General features: G+C 42.8%; 1 long non-coding RNA gene across 1 annotated transcript in view; it reads right to left on the minus strand.

Annotated features, from left to right (window-relative positions):
- Positions 1-16,438, minus strand: part of LOC141258296 (uncharacterized) — a 257,938-nt gene extending 241,500 nt beyond the window's left edge. Inside the window, exon 1 of the long non-coding RNA XR_012318273.1 lies at positions 16,252-16,438. This is a non-coding gene — a long non-coding RNA (uncharacterized lncRNA). The remainder of the gene's footprint in view (positions 1-16,251) is intronic.
- Between the last annotated feature and the right edge of the window lie 281 nt (positions 16,439-16,719).

Consider the following 16,719-nt stretch of genomic DNA (forward strand, 5'->3'; position numbering starts at 1 on the left):
AAATGCAACCTTCCATATAAAATCATAGCAAACCCTACAATCATCCTGATTCAGTTAAGTCCAATTTAATGATCCCTACATAATAGAGACATCATTAAAAGCCTGGGACATCGAGGCCGGGGATATTTTAACTTCTCTTAAATAACATGTCTGATTTATTTTGGGGGAAGATTTAATATCGATGAGTTCATAAAGTATATGGAACACCTGTTCGAATCCTTGGAGTGTTCTGAAGCCATACAAAACAATAAAAAGAGCTTATCTTGAATTTAGGATTTGGTAAGCCTATTTTTCATAATGACTAAAAATTGCATCTCAATTGAATTTTCGGGGCTCGTTCACTTAAACAAAGACTGTAAGTCAGGTGTCACCTAAGCGTGAGAACCCTGACCTCATAAACAAAGATTCTCATGACAGTCTATGAACTGCGTTTGCCACTTCATAAATATGTCAGGTCTGGTCCGGGGATAATATTCAAGAGAACGTTCCTAAAAAGTAAAAGAAAATTCTGATTGGAAGGAGATTTTCAAATTTAAACTTTGATAAATATTTACAAAAATGTTTTTGTAAGATATTTTGCTTAGTTTTTCTTTTCTTTTGTTTAGAAAATCAAAGCTTTGGTAAATGAATTGTAAAACTCGTCTGTTTTTCTAAACCGGTGTAGAATTTACAAGCTGCGAGGTCTTAGCATTATTATGTCATAAAACATCCTGATATTCTGTTTGTAAGACTTGGGGCATTTGTGTGGTCTGAGATGTACAATATTGGTTGGTATTTTTTTTTTTTTATTCTACAGAATACATTTTGCTTTTATTGTTTTTGTATTACTCGAACGTTTAAAGGGATTTTCTTCAGCAATAAATATTTATGGCAGCTCTGGGGTCCCGGGGTTCAAATCTGACCAAGGACATCATCTGTAAGGAGTTTGTACATGGATCAGGCATTAAATTGGTACCTGACAGGGGTAGGAATATATTAGGCAGCAAGTGAACAATGAGTTCCTGGGGTTGTCTCAAGTTCAAAAATTGGTAATATTGCAAAGTGCTTGTAAAAACAAGAAACTTTGTAATTTGTCCCTTATTAAAAATCCTTTCCGTTCTTATTTTTATATTGTACAGCTCGTCGGCAAGGTTAGTGGCCACCCTGCAAGTTCTATTCTGGCCGGTTACCTTGGCAAGGAGAGCGTGGCACAAGCAGGCTCCATGCTTTACAGTCTGCTTTCAGCACTCTGAAGTTGGCCAGATCCCAGTCCCCCTGCTGGATAGAGCAATGTTCGGACTAGCGGTGCAACCCTGCTACTAGCCTGAACTGTCAATCTTTAGGATTGTACCACCCCCTCCGGCAAAGCAGGAAGCCAGGAGTGTTCTGTTCCTGAGGCTACATCTTGAGACAACCCATTTATTGAGATGAAAGCTAAAAAAAAATGGACAAACGCAAGGGCTGAACAACTGTGACAATAGCCAAACAATGACAGCAAGACGACTGTATCAGAACATCTCCAGAATGGCCAGACAACCAGTCAACGAGACACAAAATGCTATAGAGAAAAGAAAAACAAATCAGAACATGGCACCTTCTGGATTTTAAGTGATAAAGTAGGTCCCCAAAATGGTCCAAAATCACCCGCTGAATTGTTCATCTTGGATAGTTGTGCAACAAGCATGCACAACAATGAAGTTTGGTGTGTGGTCAACAGACGTGGTGATGGTAAGCCAGGTCCGGCTGCCGCTCGGGGGCATTAAGATATAACAGTATGTACGCTTTCAAATAATCATGGACAACTAAAGAAAAGCTTGAACAATAGATGTTTCTGATTATAGAAGTCCTGGAAAGTGACAGCATAAGGTGGTATCTGCCGAGAGACTCTAAGGAAGGAGAAGATCAAAGAAGAACCGATCAAAGGGCCAGGTAGGAGCGTTGGCTGTGGGACAGGTATGAGGAGGACCTAAGAGAGATGTCTATACTGCACTGCGGAATACGTTGGTGCTATACAATCAATGAGAAACTAAACATAATAACACACCATAGGAAACTGTAGCAAAATAATGTTAGCAGCAAAATAGATTTGATGCAAATTACAAAAAGTTCCTTGGGATTCTTTGACTGCCACTTTGTAACTTGCATTAAATTCTGTATTTTCTCAGCCAACCGTCCTGAACATAAATTCTGACATCACAATAAAACAATAAGTGGGATTTTTAAATCCATCGTAAATTACCCGACCATTAAGAGCAGTGCGAACAAGTGTGAAGACACAACCACAATAGTTACAATGTTTCTGCCTGACGAAACGCAATTAAAACAAATTCTCCTAATAATATTATATGAAATGGGCAGCATAAATCTGCGAAATTTTACGGCGGGATTTGGAAACAAAGTAAACTATGAAATGGCGCGTTCAATATTTGATTTTATGTAATTACTTTTAACGGCTCCAGAATTGAGGGAAATCAGTTCTAGTTTAGGGTTTTATGATGGGACATGACTACAGAGCGCAGAATTAATAAGATACATAATAAAGGGCATATGTACAGTCATAAAAACATAGACATTTCATACTTTACCACGTCGCACTCAAGGTTTTTTTTCCTAACTTTTAATATAATGTTCTGCATAACTTGACTATGTCTACTACTATAACCTCATCTTCGGGTGAGCGCAGCTCTTGAGGGATCTTAAATCTTAATAATTCCTGATGTTGGACAAGTGTGATAAAATTACCAAACGATAATTTGCTCTGGATGAGGAAATTGGACTGGAGGTGAGAGGGAATATTTTAAAGCATATGTCTATGACTGCAATGATAGATAGATAGATAGATAGATAGATAGATAGATAGATAGATAGATAGATAGATAGATAGATAGATAGATACCGTATTTTTCGGACTATAAGACGCACCGGACTATAAGACGCACCTAGGTTTTCGAGGAGGAAAATAAAAAAATAAAAATGTAAGCAAAAAATGTGGTCATGATGCACTTTTAAGGGGGAGGGACTCTTCTGCTGACACTGGTATAGGGGTAATGTCCCACAATTCTGACAATATCCCCCATCCTGGTATATATTCAGCCCCCCTTCCTTTTATACGTGGTCCCCATCACCATCCTGGTATGCCTGGCATCCTTCCATCTTGGTATGCATGGCACCCCTCATCCTTATCCTGGTATGCATGGCACCCCTCCTCCCTGTCCTAGAATGCATGGTACCCCTCATCCCTGTCCTGGTATGCATGGCACCCCTAACCCCTATCCTGGTATGCATGGCACCCATCATCCCTGTCCTGGTATGCATGGCACCCCTCATCCCTGTCCTGGTATGCATGGCACTCCTCATCCCTGTCCTAGTATGCATGGCACCCCTCATCCCTGTCCTAGTATGCATGGCACCCCTCATCCCTGTCCTAGTATGCATGGCACCCCTCATCCCTGTTCTGGAAAGCATGGCACCCATCATCCCTATCCTGGTATGCATGGCACCCCTAATCCCTGTCCTAGTATGCATGGCACCCCTAATCCCTGCCCTGGTATGCATGGCACCCCTCATCCCTGTCCTGGTATGCATGGCACCCCTCATCCCTGTCCTGGTATGCTTGACACCCCTAATCCCTGTCCTAGTATGCATGGCACCCCTCATCCCTATCCTGGTATGCAGGCACCCCTAATCCCTATCCTGGTATGCATGGCACCCCTCATCCCTGTCCTGGTATGCATGGCACCCCTAATCCCTATCCTGGTATGCATGGCACCCCTCATCCCTGTCCTGGTATGCATGGCACCCCTAATCCCTGTCCTGGTAAGCATGGCACCCCTCATCCCTGTCCTGGTATGCATGGCACCCCTCATCCCTGCCCTGGTATGCTTGGCACCCCTAATCCCTGTCCTAGTATGCATGGCACCCCTCATCCCTATCCTGGTATGCAGGCACCCCTAATCCCTATCCTGGTATGCATGGCACCCATCATCCCTATCCTGGTATGCATGGCACCCTTCATCCCTATTCTGGTATGCATGGCACCCATCATCCCTGTCCTGGTATGCATGGCACCCCTAATCCCTGTCCTAGTATGCATGGCACCCCTCATACCTATCCTGATATGCATGGCACCCCTCATCCTTACCCTGGTATGTATAGCCCCCTCATCCTTATCCTAGTATGCATGGTCCCCCTAATCCCCATCATGCTGCACATTAAAAAAAAATAAACACTCATACTCACCTCTCTTCTCTCCAGCGCTGCGTCCGGTCTGCCTGCACTGATCTCTCCATGTGAGCCGCGCATGACGTCACTGCCATGTGCGGCTGACATGGAGAGATCAGCTGCCGGAAGTCACTGCCCCCCACGCCGGGACTGTGTGCGCGGGGAGCAGTGACTTCACTCTCCTTTATAGCCGGCCACGCCCATGGGTGTGGAGAGAGATTGAATATTCATGCCCTTTAACAGCGGGCACAGGAGATAGCCGGCAGCAGCAGCAGCCGCAGCACGTCTACACTGTGTACCGCTATTAAGGAGCATGAATATTCAGTGCTCCCCACGCTCATGAATATTCATTTTCTTTAGCAGCGGGGACAGTGTAGGCTGCAGTGGGCGGCTGCTGCCTCCTGTGCCCCGCTCCTCCACCGCTACCGCTTCCCCCACACCACACATAAATATACACCCCCCCCCAACGGACTATAAGACGCACCCTCCATTTTCCTCCAAAATTTTGGAGGAAAAAAATGTGTCTTATGGTCTGAAAAATACGTAGATAGATAGATAGATAGATAGATAATAGATAGATAGACAGATAGATAGATGATAAATAGATAGATTGATAGACAGATAAATAGTTAGATAATAGATAGACAGATAGATAGATAGATAATAGATAGATGATAGATAGATGATAGATAGATGATAGCTAGATAGATAGTTGATTGATAGATAGATAATATAAAGATATACAGTATGATAGATAATAGATATATGATAGATAGATGATAGATAGATGATAGACAGATAGCTATAGATAGATGATAGATAATAGATAGATAGATAGATAGATAGATAGATAGAAAGATAGATAGATAGATAATAGATAGATAGATAGATATGTGGCACCCCAGGGGTCTGGTTGCCACAGTAATAGAAATATTATGTCTGAGAGCAAGTGGGAGGTTTCTCTGGTCAGGAGCCCTAAGCATGCAACACTGCCCGCCCAGACCTGGGAGGGGAGGAATCTGCCCTTATAAACTGGGTCTGGGGCGGGATTAGAGAGTTAGAGCTTGGAGAGGGAAAGATACAGCAGGAGCTCTGTAGGAACAGTAGCTGAAGACCAGGGGCTGGAGCTGAGCAGAGCACGCCCTGGCTGAAGATACTACAACCGGACACCGGAGTCCGAAGCTGTGGGGGCTGATATACACCCAGCAGCAGAAACCAGCCGGCAGGGAATTCCAGGTCCTCTGGCCATAGAAGCCCGGAGGCTCAGTCACAAGGAAGGGACCAGCGCCGCCATCCAGGAGCGGAGGCTAACAGAAGGCCCCAAGTCACCAGCCATACGGGTGAGCACCACACGGTATACTCAGGGACGTGGGCTATTTGTAACCGCTTACAGCAAGGTAGCCAGGAAAGAGTGCAGATAGACGGAGAGGCCTACAACTCCGCCTGGCCAGGGGAGATCCTGCTTGCTCACAGACTAACCAGGCCTCTACTGCTAACCATTACTCCCGGGAGGGTCTGCTTTATACCATCAGTAAAGACCCTGAACTGCACCACACGTCTCTGTGTTTCATCGCTGCACCAGCACCATTAGTACTGCGACGCTCACACCATCACTCCCATCATCCACACTAGCTGCCCTGAGGCAATACTTCTCCCGTGGGGAGTTATCCCATACTTGGCTGCGCTTACAACATCAGCCTCAGCGGTCTGCAGCGCAGCGGCGGTCCCCACTGACCGCAATCCACGGGTGGCGTAGTCGGACATTTGTTATTACACTAAGACTGCCACTGGTTTGACCACCCTGAGCCACGGACCGGGTCGCCGCCACACTGAGACTACCACCCCCAGCATCCCACCAGAGGCCCGGTTCCGGGTTCCCCACGCGGCCCAGGAGGCGCGTCAGATAGATAGATAGATAATAGATAGATAGATAGATACATAGATATGGATAGATAGATAGATAATAGATACCTAGATAGATAATAGATAGATAGATAGATAATAGATAGATGATAGATAGATAGATAGATAGATAGATAGATAGATAGATAGATAGATAGATATATAGATAGATACTTGAAAGTTTATAAACTCTTCTGAATTTTCCTTATTTCTGCAAAAATTTTACTTAAAACTACAATTGACTTTTACATGTCGTAAAAGTAGATAAAGAACCATATCAAGCAAATGAGTCAAAAATATTAGACTTTGTCATCTTCTTAATAAGGAAGATGATCCAATATTAAGTCTGCGAGTGGCAAAAGTATGTGAACCTTTGCTTTTGAGCAGTGATATTATCATCTACACATTTCCGGTCATTTTTGATTAGTCCTTCACATCGATTTGGAGGATTTCTAGCTCATTCCTCCCTACAAAACCGCTTCATCTCTATTATGCTGGTGGTTTTCTTCCATGAACGGCTCGCGTCAGGTTTTTCCACAACATTTCTATAGGATTAAGATCAGGATTATGACTTGACCATTCCAAAACTTTAACTTTATTCTTCTTTAACCATTTTTTTGTAGAACGACTTGTGGCTTTGGGTCGTTGTTTTGCTGCATGACCCGCGTTCTCTTGAGATTGAGCCCACGAACAGATGTCCTGATATTTTCTTTTGCTGATAAAATGTAGAATTCATTGTTCGATCAATGACCAGAAGTCCTGCCCAGATGTAGTAAAACAGACACAAACCATGATACTAGCACCATTGGGTTTCACAGGTGGTATGAGATTTTTATACTGTACTGCAGTGTTTTTTCTTTCTCCAAGCATAACGCTTATCGCTATTTTGGTCTCATCAATTCACAAAACGTCGTTCCAATAACTTTCTGACTTGTCTAGATGATGTTTAGCAAACTGCAGACGAGCAGGAATTTTTTTTTTGGAGAGCAGTGTCTTTCTCCATGTACACCATTGTTGTTCAGTGTATGCTGATGGTGGACTCATGAACATTAACACTAGCTAATGTGAGAAAGGCCTTTAGTTGCTTAAAGGAAACCTTGAGTTTCTTTGTGACCTTGCAGACTAATATATGTCTTGTTGTTGGTGTCATCTTTGTTGATCGATCATCCCCGGGGGAGGGTAATAATGGTCTCTTATTTCCTACATTTATACACAATTCAACGTCTTTATACTTGGTTTTGCACCCTTTTCCAGCATGACGAGCATAAACAACTCTTCTTCTAAGATTCTCACAAATCTCCTTTGTTCATGTCATGATAAACTTCCACAAACGTGTTGTGAAGATAAGACTTTGATAAATCACTGTTCTTTACATAAACAGGCAGCCTAATAGTTTTAAATAATTTATTTGATTTGGTTCTCTTTATCTACTTTTAGGACAGAAAGTCTGATGTTGTTATAGGTCAAATAAATGCAGAAATATGGAAAATTCTGAAGGATTCACAAATTTTCACTTACCAATGTAGATAGATAAATTCATAGATAGACAGATAAAAAACAAAGAGTGCAACAACCGCTGAGCACCAACATATCTGCAAACATTGAATATATGGAATTTGGACTGCATTACTGCTATATAGAATATACTTATAACATGAAGGTTCTTAGCACACAAGTTGGCCAATTCATGAGAGCTCACCAGCCACGACAAAGTGTACCATTCTCTAGTGGGGCTCTAAACCTAATATTTATCAGACATGCCTCTCCCAGGCTAAAAGCTACAAATATAAAGGGCAGGTAGGAATCAGAATTAATTAAAAACCACCTTAAGCTGATAGGAGGAGTTCAGTCAAAGATGGAGGCAGTTGCCACCTACAATGCCGGTCTCCTCTTTACACGGTCTCGTGTGGGGTGCACATTATGCAGAATGTGTATTAAAGGAAACCTGTCACCAGAAAAAATGCTATTAACCTGCAAATATGGGGGTTAATCTGCATGTTAATAGCATTACTAACCTGCCCGGTGCCTGCACTTAGCCGAACGCTGCAGGGAGAAATGAACTTTATTCTTCCCAGTAGTATTCCGTTTCAGTCATGGGGGCAGTGCAGGCGTTGGTTCAATCATCTGTCTGAGAATACAGAGCTGTAACGGTGCCCTCGGCCCTGACTGATACTGGCTCTGCATTGGGGCTAACTGTCAGTCAGGGTCGGTTACAGCAGCCGATCTGTATATTCAAAGCGGTGACTAAACTAGTGCTGGCCCTGCCTCCATGACTAAAACCGAATGATGCTGGGGAGAATAAAGTTAACTATCTCCCCGCAGCATTCGACAAAGTGCAGGCACCGGGCAGAATAGTACCCCTATTAACTTTCAGATTAACCCCATATCTGCAGGTTAATAGCATTTTCTCTGGTGACAGGTTCCCTTTAAGTCCTAGCCAGTTCCGGAAGCGCCAGTAAAGAATGTAGATCGGTGCAAGAATGGATAGGGCACCTAGGAAGGTAGCGGAGGACCAGCGGGGAACTGAGGCAGCAAAGACAGGTGAAGGGTGAGGTGAGTTTGATTTTTTTGGGGGGGTTTTAACTCCCCTCCTAACCCTTCCCTTATAACTGATGACTAAAAGTGAGAATCTTATTATCCCAACCACAGAACCATTACAGAGGTTTTCTTACCAAGACCATCTTATGCACGTCCTCCTCATAGGACCTCCTCTATATGCCAGGATAGAGAGTAGCCCCTACTCTGGCTGAACTAGCCCATCCATCCAAGCCTCACATGGTTGTCAGTTATATTTTTGCGAATGTGTTCAGATAAGACGTTATCCGAGCATGCTAGGGTGCTAACAGAGTGTCTTTGGCGTGCACGAAAAATATGTTTGCATCACAGTGGCTGCATGTCTCGCGGCTGTTAGACAGTCACACCACATGCAGGGATTGCCTGGTTGTTAGGCAATCCCTGAATGTCTCTCGGCTGTCAGACAGCCGCGAGACATGCCGTGGCAGCGACGGGAACATATTTTTCGAACACGCGCAAGATACTCTGTTAGCACCCGAGCATGCTCGGATAACACCTTATCTGAGCATGTTCGTGCAACACTACTGTCTGTCCATTTGTATGACTGGCTTTCAATGCTTGGTTTCTCCTGCATGCTGAGCCCGACCTCCGTCAACGATAAGCTGATCATCCATGAGAGAAGTTAAGAAAACTTTGTAATAACCTCAACACTGTGCTGCCGCAGACATTTTCTTTTTTTTGCTTTCATGATGGACACTTAAATTTGCTTGTTGATCCCCACCTTCTGTGACCCATAACATTTTTTTTCCCCTTCGGCTGATGTAACTTTATATCATTTTTTTTTTTTGCTTGACAGGTTTTTTTTTCCAGGTATTGACACATTTATATCAATAAATAAATCAATTTTGCAATATTTTGCATTTGATTATTTGGGTTTTGTTTTGACGACATTCATTGTATATTTTATGTTATACTGTGTGTGAGTATGATTAAGACGATGCCAAATGCTTTAATTTTTTTTAATATGTTTATGCTATAAAAACATTGTTCTTTTTAAATTATCCTAATTTGTGTCGTCCTATTCTGAGAGCTGGCTTTTTTTTCATCAATGTTTTGTTTGTTGAGTTAATGATTTTATTAATACCATTATGGGGTACAGAATTATTTTTTATTCAGTTTTTTATTACACAGAAGGTATGAATTTAAAAAAAAGCAATTTAGGTGTTTTTTTTCTTTAGTATTCACGTTATAGATTAAATATTATGATCACACTTTTTTGTTTAGTTTAATTCGAATGCTTAAATACCATTTCTGTGTCTTTTTTATTTATTTTTTCATATTAAAGCAGCTTTATTGGTTGAAATGAATTTTTTGTGATTTAATTTGTCTTTTATTTTTAATACTCTTTAAACACATTTAATTTATTTGCTTTTTGTTTGTTTTTTTTTTACTTTTTTTAGCTTAATAGCTAGAGGATTTCACTTTCCTATCCTTTGATCACATATACAGTGATGCAGTTGCATCCTTTTGGAGAAGAGGGTTAAAGGGGTGCTGTTAAAGGGGTTGTCCACTTTGGAAATTTTTTTTTTACTAATGGTCGGAAGGGCATAAAAAATAGTAATAATTCACAATTTCATTGCTGCTACTCATATTCCTCCTTCTGGGATCCACTGGTGGTCTATTCTTCCTGACCCTCTTGACACACAGGAAATGACTCAACCAATCATTGGCTGTAGTGGTGACCATGATAGGCTGCTGCTAGTCACATGTTCTCTATGTTAAGATAGAATCTTTGTAGCAGGAATTTAAAGTCAATAGGAACCATACGTCTTAACCTCATGCTTCAAACATGCCTCAATCACACCCATCCTCAAAAAGCCCTCCCTTGACCCATCCTCTCTGACTAGCTATCGCCCCATATCACTTCTCCCCTATGCCTCAAAACTACTGGAACAACACGTCCATTCTGAACTGTCCTCCCCCCTATCCTCCTGCTCCCTCTTCGACCGCCTACAATGCACCATTCTACTGAAACTGCATTGACTAAAGTCACCAACGATCTACTAACTGCGAAATCCAAGCGACACTACTCTGTCCTCCTCCTCCTCGACCTGTCATCTGCTTTTGACACAGTGGACCATTCCCTCTTACTACAGACTCTCTCATCTCTCGGCATCACAGACTTGGCCCTATTCTGGATCTCCTCATACCTAACAGACCGGACATTCAGTGTCTCCCACTCACACACCACCTCCTCATCTCGCCCCCTGTCTGTTGGTGTTACCCAAGGTTCAGTTCTAGGACCCCTGCTCTTCTCCACCTACACCTTAGGCCTGGGACAGCTCATAGAGTCTCATGGCTTTCAGTATCACCTCTATGCCGATGACACACAGATCTACCTCTCTGGACCCGATATCTCCTCCCTGCTAACCAAAATCCCACAATGTCTGTCCGGTATCTCATCCTTCTTCTCTGCTAGATTTCTAAAACTTAACATGGACAAAACAGAATTCATCATCTTTCCGCCATCTCACTCAAGCCCCCCAACTGACCTATCTATCAACGTCAATGGCTGTCCACTCTCCCCAGTACCACAAGCTCACTGCCTTGGGGTAACCCTGGACTCTGACCTCTCCTTCAAACCACATATCCAAGCCCTTTCCACTTCCTGCCATCTCCAACTTAAAAATCTCCCTGATCCGCACATTCCTCAACCATGAATCTGCAAAACTACTAGTGCATGCCCCCATCATCTCCCATCTCGACTACTGCAACCTCCTGCTCTGTGTCCACTCTTCTAACACTCTTGCACCCCTCTAATCTATCCTAAACTCCGCTGCCCAACTAATCCACCTGTCCCCCCGCTATTCCCCGGCCTCTCCTCTCTGTCAATCTCTTTACTGGCTCCCCATTACCTAGAGACTCCAGTTCAAAACCCTAACCATGGCATACAAAGCCATTCACAACCTGTCTCCCTCATACATCTGTGACCTAGTCTCCCGGTACATACCCACACGCAACCTCCGATCCTCACAAGATCTCCTTCTCTACTCCCCTCTTATCTCCTCTTCTCACAATCGCATACAAGATTTCTCCCGTGCATCCCCCCTACTCTGGAACCCTCTACCCCAACATACCAGACTCTCTCCTACTGTGAAAACCTTCAAAACGAACCTGAAGACCCACCTCTTCCGACAAGCCTACAACCTGCAGTAGCCACCACTGCACGACCAGCTCTACCCTCACCTACTGTATCCTCACCCATACCTTGTAGACTGTGAGCCCTCGCTGGCAGGGTTCTCGCTCCTTCTGTACCAGTCGCCGTCATGTTTTGTTCAAGATTATTGTAATTGTTTTCGCTGTGTATACCCCTTTCTCACATGTAAAGCGCCATGAAATAAATGGCACTAAAGTAATAATAAATAATAATAATTCAAGTCTGCGATCACTGGTAGGTTTCCATCAGTGCAGTCAGTTTAAATGGCAAGTACCTTAGGACCACAACCTATCAAAGCTTTACGACATGTCCGACTAACAGATAATAAAAAGGCTTCGGTAGAAAATCCCTTTAATAAGATCAATGTCATCTACTGTCATCTTACACTTATAGTAATTGCTCGGCTCGCTTTGTTTATCATGGCGGCCTCATTACATAACGGTAACATTGAATCTTTTCAGTACGTAAATAATGGGAAAAGTTAAAAAAAGAGACAATTTCTATTGAAATCCCCAATGAGCATTACTACAAGTTAATTAGGAGGATGTATAAATCAGAGTCCATAAATGTTCGCTATACGGCCAGTTCTAAATCAAAGCCAACGACTCCCCTACGACATGATGACATCAGCTCCTTAATGAAAACAATAATATGATCACAGCATGAACTCAGCCAGGGAGCGGGGCATGGACGATCATGTGCGAGACCACGTTCCAGCAAGCGCTGTCCTGAGAGGGAATGGAATTTGGGCTGGAAATGAGAACAGAACCCAACACCTTCTCATTCAGCCAAGATTACAGTTGTGCGCTGGATACTGGTACCTCATCCAATATGAAACAACTTTCAACTTTTTGGATTTTTTTTTTTCAATTATTATTATTATTATTTCTCTGGTATGTTAAGGCAGCACAATCCAATCATAAACTAGTGGCCAATTATTATGGCAAAAGAAAGTGGTTTGACACCCAAAAAGAACAGTACAACAATACTTTTCGTCCATGGTTTTTTATTTTTTTTGACACCGTAAGAGCTTGACCCAGAATATTGAATGTGAAATACAAAGGCAGAACTTCTCGAAAACAAGAGTCGAAGTCTTATTAAACCAAGAATAGAGTTCTTTGTTTATTTTTCCTAAAACTTAATTCAACTTTTTGTTTTTGTTTGGGAGAATTATTGTTACTATTATTGTTTCTTTAGTATTTTGAGAAAAGACAATCAAGTTATCAAACTTTTGGCTCAGTTTTATTATGGCAGAAGAAACTACTTCAACATCACATACAGTGCCTACAAGTAGTATTCAACCCCCTGCAGATTTAGCTGGTTTGATAAGATGCAAATAAGTTAGAGCCTTCAAACTGCAAACGAGAGTAGGTTTTATGAACAGAAGCATAAATCTTACAAACCAAAAAGTTATGTTGCTCAGTTGAATTTTATTAAATTTTAAACATAAAAGTGTGGGTCAATTATTATACAACCCCTATGTTTAATATTTTGTGGAATAACCCTTGTTTGCAATTACAGCTAATAATCGTCTTTTATAAGACCTGATCATATCGGCACAGGTCTGTGGAGTTATCTTGGCCCACTCCTCCATGCAGATCTTCTCCAAGTTATCTAGGTTCTTTGGGTGTCTCATGTGGACTTTATTCTTGAGCTCCTTCCACAAGTTTTCAATTGGGTTAAGGTCAGGAGACTGACTAGGCCACTCCAACACCTTGACTTTTTCCCTCTTGAACCAGGCCTTGGTTTTCTTGGCTGTGTGCTTTGGGTCGTTGTCTTGTTGGAAGATGAAATTACGACCCATCTTAAGATCCTTGATGGAGGAGCGGAGGTTCTTGGCCAAAATCTCCAGGTAGGCCGTGCTATCCATCTTCCCATGGATGCGGACCAGATGGCCAGGCCCCTTGGCAGAGAAACAGCCCCACAGCATGATGCTGCCACCACCATGCTTGACTGTAGGGATGGTATTCTTGGGGTCGTATGCAGTGCCATCCAGTCTCCAAACGTCACGTGTGTGGTTGGCACCAAAGATCTCGATCTTGGTCTCATCAGACCATAGAACCTTGAACCAGTCTGTCTCAGAGTCCTCCAAGTGATCATGAGCAAACTGTAGACGAGCCTTGACATGACGCTTTGAAAGTAAAGGTACCTTACGGGCTCGACTGGAACGGAGACCAAGTAACGTGCTCCACCGCAATGGTCTCCGTTCCAGACGAGCCCGTAAGGGCTCCTTGGAAAGGGTTTTGTACCCCTTGCCAGCCTTGTGACCCTCCACGATCTTGTCTCTGATGGCCTTGGAATGCTCCTTTGTCTTTCCCATGTTGACCATGTCTGAGTGCTGTTCACAAGTTTGGGGAGGGTCTTAAATAGTCAGAAAAGGCTGGCAAAAGAGATCTTTAATCCACACATGTGAAGCTCATTATTCTTGGTGCCTGAACTACTTCTTAATACTTTAGGGGGACCAAACAGAATTCTTGTGGTTTGAGGGGTTGAATAATAAATGACACTTTGAATTAACTTTTTACGTTTAAAAAAAAAAAAAAATTTGCTGCAGTGCATTTCCCACTTCCAGGCTGATCTACAGTACAAATGTCACAATGCCAAGTTAATTCCGCATGTGTCAACCAGCTAAATCTGCAGGGGGTTGAATACTACTTGTAGGCACTGTATAACTATAAATGTCGTATTTTATGCAATTTTTATGGGTGTTTTTTGGTACCATATGAGCTAGCATTCAAAAATTTCTGACAAACAAAGGGAGGCAAATCCAAGAAGCAAAACAAGAGATTAAGCCCAAATAGAAAAATCCGAAACAAACATGGACATTGGAGTAACTAGAGTCTTATGGTCCTCAATGTAAAATTTCAGTACTGTCCCTGAAATAAGGTTCTCTATCCTGGCCCCAACCTGTAATATTGTCCTGTAATATTGTCCCCCATTCATGGCCTCTTTAATAATGTCTCCCATCCTGGCCCCCATCCTGTAATAATGTCCCCTACCATGGCCCCTATCCTGTAATAATGTCTCCCATCCTGTAATAATGTGCCCCATCCTGTAATAATGTCCCCCATCCTGGCCCCTATCCTGTAATAATGTCCCCGTCCTGTAATAATGTTCCTAATTCTGGCCCCTATTCTGTAATAATGTCCCCTGTCAGGGAAATATTGAAAAATATTGAATATATTCTTTCTTTCTTCACCTGAAGCCCTCTCATCCCTCCCTCATCCCCCATTTGTCACAGGAGAGCTGACAGTCCAGCATCTGTCTCTCTGCTAATTATCACCTACAGTAGAAGTGACTTGTAAAGCCACAACCTAATTAAAATGCGAGCATCTTTCTCCCTGGCAGATGGAGGGGTGATTAGAGGGAGGCTTGCAATAATTTATGTGTAACTGTTGAAGCTGCTTCCTGAGCTTCAAAAGGAAATCTATAGTCTCGCCAGCACCGATACAAAATATGGAATAACTGAAGTTCCATAATTCTTATAATAATGGGACCTATATTTTTAGTGGCAGGGTCAGCTAAGGAGCGATGTGCTAATTTTTTTCGCAACCATAAAGCCCTCTGTGGAGCTGTAGCGCAAAAGCACCAGAATAGCAGAAAGCAACAGCACAATGTGTGATCTCTAAATGAAGGTAAAATCATAATAGAAAATTTGGTATCAGTTTTGGGCTTCTGGGATCAACGCGCGATAAGTTATCCCAGAAGTTAGAGTTTTTGAATAAAGACATGAAGGGCGGAGCCCAGCCTCTGCGATGTCAGCACCTCGGGGTGTGGGCAAGTCTCTCCCTTCAGCATAAAATAGTTTGCTAAGGTTGGAGATTCATTCATTGCGGGAGTACATATTTAATATATGCAACGGATCCTGTTCGATAACAGTCTAATCAAATCTGGAGCATCTCCCCTCCACCTATGCTAAGTTGTCCCTGCGATGGTATAGAGTAAGTTTCTTCTTTAATCCTTATTATTTTGTGTAACTCCATATTATGTATTGTAATGCCTCCTTTGTAAAATCCTTGTTTATATTTTTCCTAAATACTGCCTCGCTTATGGATTAAATATAAAATTTAATAGCTCTGTTTCCTTTGTCCTGTAATCATTCCTTCCCTTGGAGCCATATATGCTACCAGAGCGCAGGCATCTGTATAACAGGAGAAACAGAGTCTTAAATGGCATAAAACAGATTTCTTTATTCAATATAATTAAAATGTAATCCACAAAAGTGGTGTCACAATATAAATTATTAAAAACAGAACATGGTGAAGTACAATCTATATATAAGTGACATAATCCCGGCTGACTAACACAGAGTGTGAGCCCTGATAGACATATTGCACTTGCGGCAAGCCACCACACACTACTATCCGCACCTGTGTGCAGATGAAGTGAAATAGTATTCACTTCAGGGTTCCGCTTACCGGCCAGTTGCACAGGGAAGCCAGGAGGGAAGGACAGGTAGACTGAAAATAAAGCAAGATCAAGTCGCCATCTAGCCAAGAAGAGACCTCGACGCGCGTTTCGCCACTGTTGATATAGGCTTTCTCAAGAGGCATGATGTCGGGTAAGTAAAGGACCCTTTTAAATGCCTCCCCTCGTGATCACGTGATCGCACTATCGGTCACGTGACCGGAAGCTCATATGTGACCGATGTTCTATGGCGCATGCGCCGGGTCCTGAGGCCTGTCAGTGCGGGCAGCGGCCGTCACCTCGCAGCGCACTCCCGGAAACACGTGACCGTGAACCGGAAGTGCGCGGCCAGGATAAAGACAGCCGTGCCCGGACCAAGGGCCACGCACCCGGTACGCATGCGCGCCGCATCATAGGTCACAAAACAGCAAATTAGCAAAAATTATATACTAAAAATAGAAAAATGAACGCATAGAGGA

Source organism: Phyllobates terribilis, unplaced genomic scaffold, assembly GCF_046119375.1.
Source record: "Phyllobates terribilis strain yellow unplaced genomic scaffold, ASM4611937v1 Scaffold_3__8_contigs__length_932513732, whole genome shotgun sequence".
Lineage (NCBI taxonomy): Eukaryota > Metazoa > Chordata > Amphibia > Anura > Dendrobatidae > Phyllobates > Phyllobates terribilis.